The 7,078-nt window shown below is 40.7% G+C and overlaps 1 pseudogene; it reads right to left on the minus strand.

The window, feature by feature from the left end:
- Positions 1 to 3,925: 3,925 nt before the first annotated feature.
- On the minus strand, positions 3,926 to 5,264 carry LOC125347872 (annotated as a pseudogene).
- Between the last annotated feature and the right edge of the window lie 1,814 nt (positions 5,265 to 7,078).

Raw genomic sequence — 7,078 nt, forward strand, 5'->3', positions numbered from 1 at the left:
GTATTAGGTTTTATCTGTCTGTATTGGACAGAGTACTCATCTTCATCTAGTCAATTAGGACAAATGCAAATCTTTTACCTAACCATTCTCACAGATACACCCAGAAATAATACCAGCTATCTGGGAACTCCATGGCCCAGTCATGACTCACAAATCTACCCATTATACAGTCATACAAGGGAAGATAGGATTATTATAGCCTAATTAATTTGTCTGATTTTATAAGGCTTCCGGATTTTACTGATGTTAAAAATAGATAATTCCTAATTGCCCTGCAATTTTAATGCCAGTACTTAAAACTGATATGATACAATATCATAAAAAACTCTCAAAATAGAATTTAGCTCTACAATAAAAATATTATATATGTGGGTGGGAAAATGGCCCAACATCTTATTTCATTCTAAATATTACTCCAAGTTACCAAATGTTTACTTTTTCCATGACTTGTGTACCTGATAAGAGATTCCCAGTGACTTTGACTGATATCTTTCAATATGAAAATGGTGTGCTGACTCCTTTCAATATGAAAATGGTTTTGTTGACTATACATATATATGCACATTAACATGCATAGTATTATGCACACCTACTGTAAACACACATAGCATATATACTCATAGAATGCACATGTAAGAAAAATGAAAACCATGTCTTGAGAAAATCCAAAACAAAGATGAACTAACCAAATTATGTCATGATAATGACAGGCCTATGAGAGATTTTCCAATGAGCTTGCATTTATTCAATAATTGCCCAAATATTTACTAAACATATAACTATATTTCAGGCTTTATTATGGGTATGAGTCACAGGAGAGCAAGGCAGATACACAATTTGCATTTCAATAAGGGAGATGAGTGATAAACAAGTAATTACACAGCAAAGTCATCTTCAGTTGTGCTAAATGCTTGAAGAACTTTATAGGAAATGAGCTGCTCTGGTATTTATGACAAGACAGCATTGTCAGGAAAGGCCTCTTAATTAAGAGCTGAGATAACTGTAGTGTGTTCAGGTATCTATAAAAATACTCTAGACTGGGTAATTTTTAAATGCTAGAAATTTGTTGCTCACAGTTCTGGAAGCTGGACGATCCAAGGCCAGTCAGTAGTAAACCTCATGTCTGGTCAGAGTTTGCTCTCTGATTTGAAAACAGCACTAGCTTGCAGAGTCCTCATATGTGGAAGAAGGGGTAAAACAGTGCTCTCTAACTCCCTCCCAAGGGCAGTGATTTCTTTATCAACACTACTCATTTCCCCAAAGACCCTACCCCTAATCCTTACAGTGGATATTAGATTTCAACATCTACATTTAGCTATCACCAACATTCAGACCATTGGATGGGAAGTTTTGGAGCTGTGTTCTCCTTGGTTATACAAGGTCTCTATGGTATAAGGGTAGTGGAGAGGGCAGGGCAATCCACTGTCTTATAACAGTCTCAGTCTTTGAATGAGCCTATGCTCCTGGACTGGGACCTTCACAAATGCTTCTCAATCCTTCCTCTCATCTTGAGTGGGATAGGAGAGGTAGCTTGAGTTGGAGACAGTATTTTCCTTCTTCTAGGTAGCTTAGGCTCTGATAAAACTCCCAACAGGTTAGGGTTTGGTTAAAAAAATCATTTGTTGTTTCTCATTACGATCAGAATGAATTGGGTATGACAGTACATGCCTGAAATTCCAACACTGCAGAGGCCGAGAATTTGAGGCTGGGTTTCATAGAGCATTCCAGGCCAGCCCGTTATACAACACAAACCTAAACAAAGAACTGAGTGCTCTGGCATATTTCAAAATCTTCCTCCCCCCCACCTTTGGTTTTCTTTATGAGACCCTGGTGGGACTCCTGGAGGCAAGACTCACAGTAGTATAAGTCATCACAGATGACCGGGACTAATGGAATGGAAGTGGACACTAGCTTCCATCAAGGAATAGCATTCATTCCATAGGCCCTTGTACAAAGCCTAGGTAGCAGCCCTATTCGGAGGAAAGGAAGGCTCACACTCCTGCACAGCTTTGTCTGTGATGGTCCCTGGGAATCACAGAGAATCTGCCAGCACACTGGCCTCAAGAGTATGGGTGGGTGTCTCTATAGGATGGGTTCATCCAAGTGTCAGACTGTTTCCCCAGGTGTGAGCCTGGGGGAAGAGGAAGAGGAAGCTGAGTAGAGGTAGGAGTGGCACAGGAGCTTTGGGTATGATCTCTCTGGACGTGCAGAGAGACAAATGAAGTCAGACATTGGAGTCTGCTGAAATCATTTTTAGGATAACTTGATTGTCTTGCTAGTGGAGGACATTTTCTTACCCTGACTAGGCTTACTCCTAGGAAAGTTGTATGCATCTAAAAATATAGGTTTATACAAAGAAATAGACAAAGGAGTAACTGCCAGGTAAATCTAACCCACACAACGATCAAAAACAGCTTCTTTAGATCAGAGAACTGCTGTATTCCTAAAGTTTACCTTGCCCCCCCACAAAAAAAATTACTTGATTAATGGCTCTGGTGGTACATTTCCTTTCCCCTGTGTGCATCCTGCAGACCAATTTAGCCTTAATGCTCGAGTGATGAGTTTCCATTACCACTTTGTAGAAATCATCCGTTGGATGGACTGTCAGTCCTTGCAGTTGGGTGACTGTTTCTTTTCTCATTTTAATTCCATCATTTCATTTCCTTGCTCCCCTTTGTGATACTAAATTTTCTCCCAGCATTTCAGAAAATCAGGTCTTTCTTGAGCACATCCTGCTACTGTACATTTTATTCCTTTGACTTTGCCTCATTAGTCACTCTCCCAATCCAAGAATGAATTCACATTGATTCCTACATAGGCAGACACATGGGGCCGGTGGAGAAGATGCGGCACAGAATCCTGAGCTGGCAGCGGGGACACAGATCTCCAGCATGTCAAGGTCAGGATTCATAGAGTCTGACATTGCAAGAAGTCATGGGACTCAGACTTCCCTTCCCTGTCAGTGGGAAGACAAGAAGACATTTGTGCGGCTATCCTAAAAGAGAAGGTGTAGGTGTCGCAGGGCTATGACAACTAATTACCACAGAATTGGTGGCTTAAAAATGACAGCCATTTCTTCCCTCACAATTCTGGGGTCAGAAAGTCTGAAATCAAGCTCCCCACAGGGTCATGCTCCCTCTCCAGACTCAAGGGGAGCCCCTTTCCTTGCTTGTCCCAGCTTCCCTGTCACTCCAGGCATTGCTTGGTGTGTGACTGTATCAGCATGGTCTCGTTTCCATCTTTACATGATTTCTATCTCTGTGTTTGTGTTTTCTCTTCCGTTTCTTTTAAGGATATTGGTCATTGGATTTAGAGCCCTGGGTTAAAAACAATCCAGGACCAACTCATTTTGATATCTTAAGATATTGACAAAGATTCTTTTAAAAATATTTATTTATAGGTTATTTTCAAATAAGGTCACCTTTATAGATCCCAAGGGTTAAAATTCAGACAGAACTCTTTGGGAATCACTTTTTTTTTTTTTGCTAGTCCTGGGGCTTGAACTCAGGGCCCGGGCATTATCCTTGAGCTCTTTGTGCTCAGGATAGCACTCTACCACTTGAGCCACAATGCCGCTTCTGGCTTTTTCTATTTGTGTACCAAGGAATTGAACCCAGGGTTTCGTGAATGCTAGACAAGCACTCTACCACTAAGCCAAACTCCTGGGAATCACTTTTTTTTTTTTTTTTTAGATTTTTTTCCCTTTATTTGTAAAATCATAAAGAGACCCGGTCATCGACCCCAGGTAGAGAGTCTCATGTCCATTAGTGCCGTGATCTGAAGCAGGCTTCGGGGAAAGCTATCACTTCCTGTCCCGGCAGGTGAAGCTCCCCTTTAACACTAGGTCCTCAGACGTCCAGTACTGTCATGGCCCAGACAAGATTCTTAAAGAAATAATAATAATAATAATAATAATAATAATAATAAAACACAGCTACAGCTCTCTGATGATTCTTTATTCGGCTAGGGGGGCACCCCACTGTTGTTCTTTTAGCAGCATCTCCATTATTCTAATTCCCTTCTGAGCTCCCTGTCTTAAGAATGTGCTGGCGAAAGTTTCCAAAATACAGTTGAGAAATCCAGCCCCTGTGATGGAAATTCGGCCTCTCTCTCTCTTTTTTTTTTTTTTTTAGTTTTTCTTATAAAACTGATGTACAGAGAGGTTATAGTTTCATACGTTAGGCATTGGATACATTTCTTGTACTGTTTGTTACCTTGTCCCTCATACCCCCCTCCCCCCTCCACCTTTCCCCCCCTGAGGTGTTCAGTTCAGTTTTGCAAGTATTGCTTTTGTTGTTGTTTCTCTTATTTTACCCTTTGTCTCTCAATTTTGGTATTTCCTTTCAATTTCCTAATTCTAATACCAGTATACACGGTTTCCAATATACTCAGATAAGATTACAGAGATAGTGTAGATACAATCACAAGAAGGTGATACAAGAACATCATCAATAGTAGAAACTACAGATACACATGGGATGTTGAAAGTAGTTACAACTGTGATATAACAATCATTTCCATAAAATGGAGTTCATTTCACTTAGCATCATCTTATGTGATCATAAGGGTATAGCTCTTGGGCTCTTGTGATCCTCTGCTGTGACTTGCCTAAACTTGTGCTAATTATTCCCAATAAGGGAGACCATAGAGTCCATGTTTCTTTGGGTCTGGCTCACTTCACTTAGTATAATTTTTTCCAAGTCCTTCCATTTCCTTACAAATGGGGCAATGTCATTCTTTCTGATAGAGGCATAAAATTCCATTGTGTATATGTACCACATTTTCCTGATCCATTCGTCTACGGAGGGACATCTGGGTTGGTTCCAGATTCTCGCTATGACAAATTAAATTCGGCCTCTCTGAATAAACTCCGTCCAATTTGGATTTTCCATGCTTTCCCGAAAGACAGACTCTTCCTTCAAGGACACATACTGAGCCCATGTGAGGCAGTGACTCCCTATAGTCATGTTCCTCTCCTGAAGATTGAGCCAAGACTCCTCTTCTAACTGGATACTGGGTACTTTTAGAATGCTCACCTTCCTTAAAATTTCGGGTACCACATTCCAACAGATTGCAGTTCTCTTTCTATAGATGATTCCTGTTGATTCATCTTTTTTTTTTCTCCTCCACGATGTTTACAGACACAACATTTTTATCCATGGGGTTCGGGTATTTGCGGAGGAAGCTGGCGACCACCTGCCCGAAGGGGTACGGGTACACCTGGCGCAGGTCCATGGTGACCCCCAAGGCGCGCCGACCACCCCTCTGCCTGCAGGCCCGGCCTCCTTCAAACTTGGCGAACTTTATTGTCCACCTTGGGAATCACTTTTTAACCTAGTCCAGTGATTACCCCTCTTCCAGGCTGCTGCAATTGTAACTTTAAGTGAAATTTCTCTGAGAGAGGTGGCTTGAATATTTAATACCCACTAGTACAAGGCAGAGAGGTGCTGGTGGGAGGGGACCGATGGGGCCATTTTAGTAAAGCAATGAGAGCAAGCAGAGGGCTAGTGCATAAGGTACTAGGGTATAAAGCATTAGGTAACGTGTGATTTAAAACCTGGGTTTTCTAGCCACGTAAACCCACGGCAAGCACCCAGAGGGAAAGGCAAGGAAGCCAAAGGTAGTGATTGACCAGTCCTAGTTTTGCTTCATATTTATGATGGGCTCCTTCTTGGATACCATAGGGAGAATTGACCTTCCTGCTTTCATCTATTTGTTTCTGGATTTTTCTGAGCAACTGTGGAGCCTGTATTGGACTGAGATGGGCTTTGGGATATGAACAGGGTCTTTAGCCCCTCTTAAAATAGGCCTATGAACTGAGGATCAGGGGCTTAAAGAATGGTGCAGTGTGTAGGTCACTAAATTTATTCAAATGCCTCTCCTATTACATTTAGTTGTTTGTAATGATGTCAGTGGGTTTTAAGAATATGATTCATGTATATAAACCACTCTGTTAGGATTTATTTAGACATGTAGTGGATGTCCTGAAATCCCAACTTCTTTGAGATCCCAGTCATATATGTAGCTTGATCCTAAATTGGTATGGGTTTGACCTCTCTATTATATTTTGACTATAGCTGACTTTGGAATAAGCAATTTTGTAATGAATAAATGAATGAAAAGAGAAATAAATAATATATATCAGCTTACTTTTTAAGGATTTTATGTGTTTGCCCAGTGCTCAAGGTTAGCAAATATAGCCCTGAGGAATGGAAATCTCATTTTAAACATCCTTTTGTTTCTATTAATAAATGGGAACCTCAGGCCTACTAATAGAACTGCTTATATTGTTCACTGAATGCTATTTCACAGGTTGCAGTGGGAAGGAGCTTTGCATTCTGGAGCCACACTAAGTTCAAGTCCTATTTATACCTTTTTTATCTGGACTAATTATTCAACTTCTTTAGAACTGTTGTTCTCATCTGTGAAAAAGAGAGCAATAACAGTTGCTCTTGCTCTATTTCAGACTCGTTTTCCCTTCTCTTACCCTCTTTTTCTGCTTCTCTTACTCTTTCTCTTTCTCTCTGTGCTCTTACCCCTGGATTTTGATGGTATTCATTAGGCATGAGCTACCATGACCAGCTTAGTATTTTTATATTCTATTAAGGATCAAATTTTTTTTTAAATTGTGCTTTACAAAAATGTTTCTACATGGGTTTTTCACTCAAGGCTGGTGCATTACCTCTTCTAGGGCTGAGTTTTGTTAACTCTTCTTCCCTCTACCCACCTAGCCTTCTCTCACTTTTGATCTGCTATCCCTAGAGACCAGCATCCTGTGTGCAGGTATTTCGATGAAAGTTATTATTAGAAAGGTTTCTTCCGAGCCTTTGTAGTGATGACTCATGTCTCTAATCATAGTTACTCAGGAGGGTGAGATCTAAAGGATCTAAGAACAGGCTTGGAGGTATGGCTCAAGAGTAGAATGCCAGCCCCAAAGCAACAATTACTAGGTCCTGAGAGTAAACCCCAATACTGGCAAACAATAGCAACAAACAAAGAAACACAACAACAACAAAGAAGGTAACAAAAGAGAAGAGAAGAGAAAAGAGATTTCCTCCAACCTCACCAAGCACACAGG

Source organism: Perognathus longimembris, chromosome 3 (genome assembly GCF_023159225.1).
Source record: "Perognathus longimembris pacificus isolate PPM17 chromosome 3, ASM2315922v1, whole genome shotgun sequence".
Taxonomy (NCBI): Eukaryota; Metazoa; Chordata; class Mammalia; order Rodentia; family Heteromyidae; genus Perognathus; species Perognathus longimembris.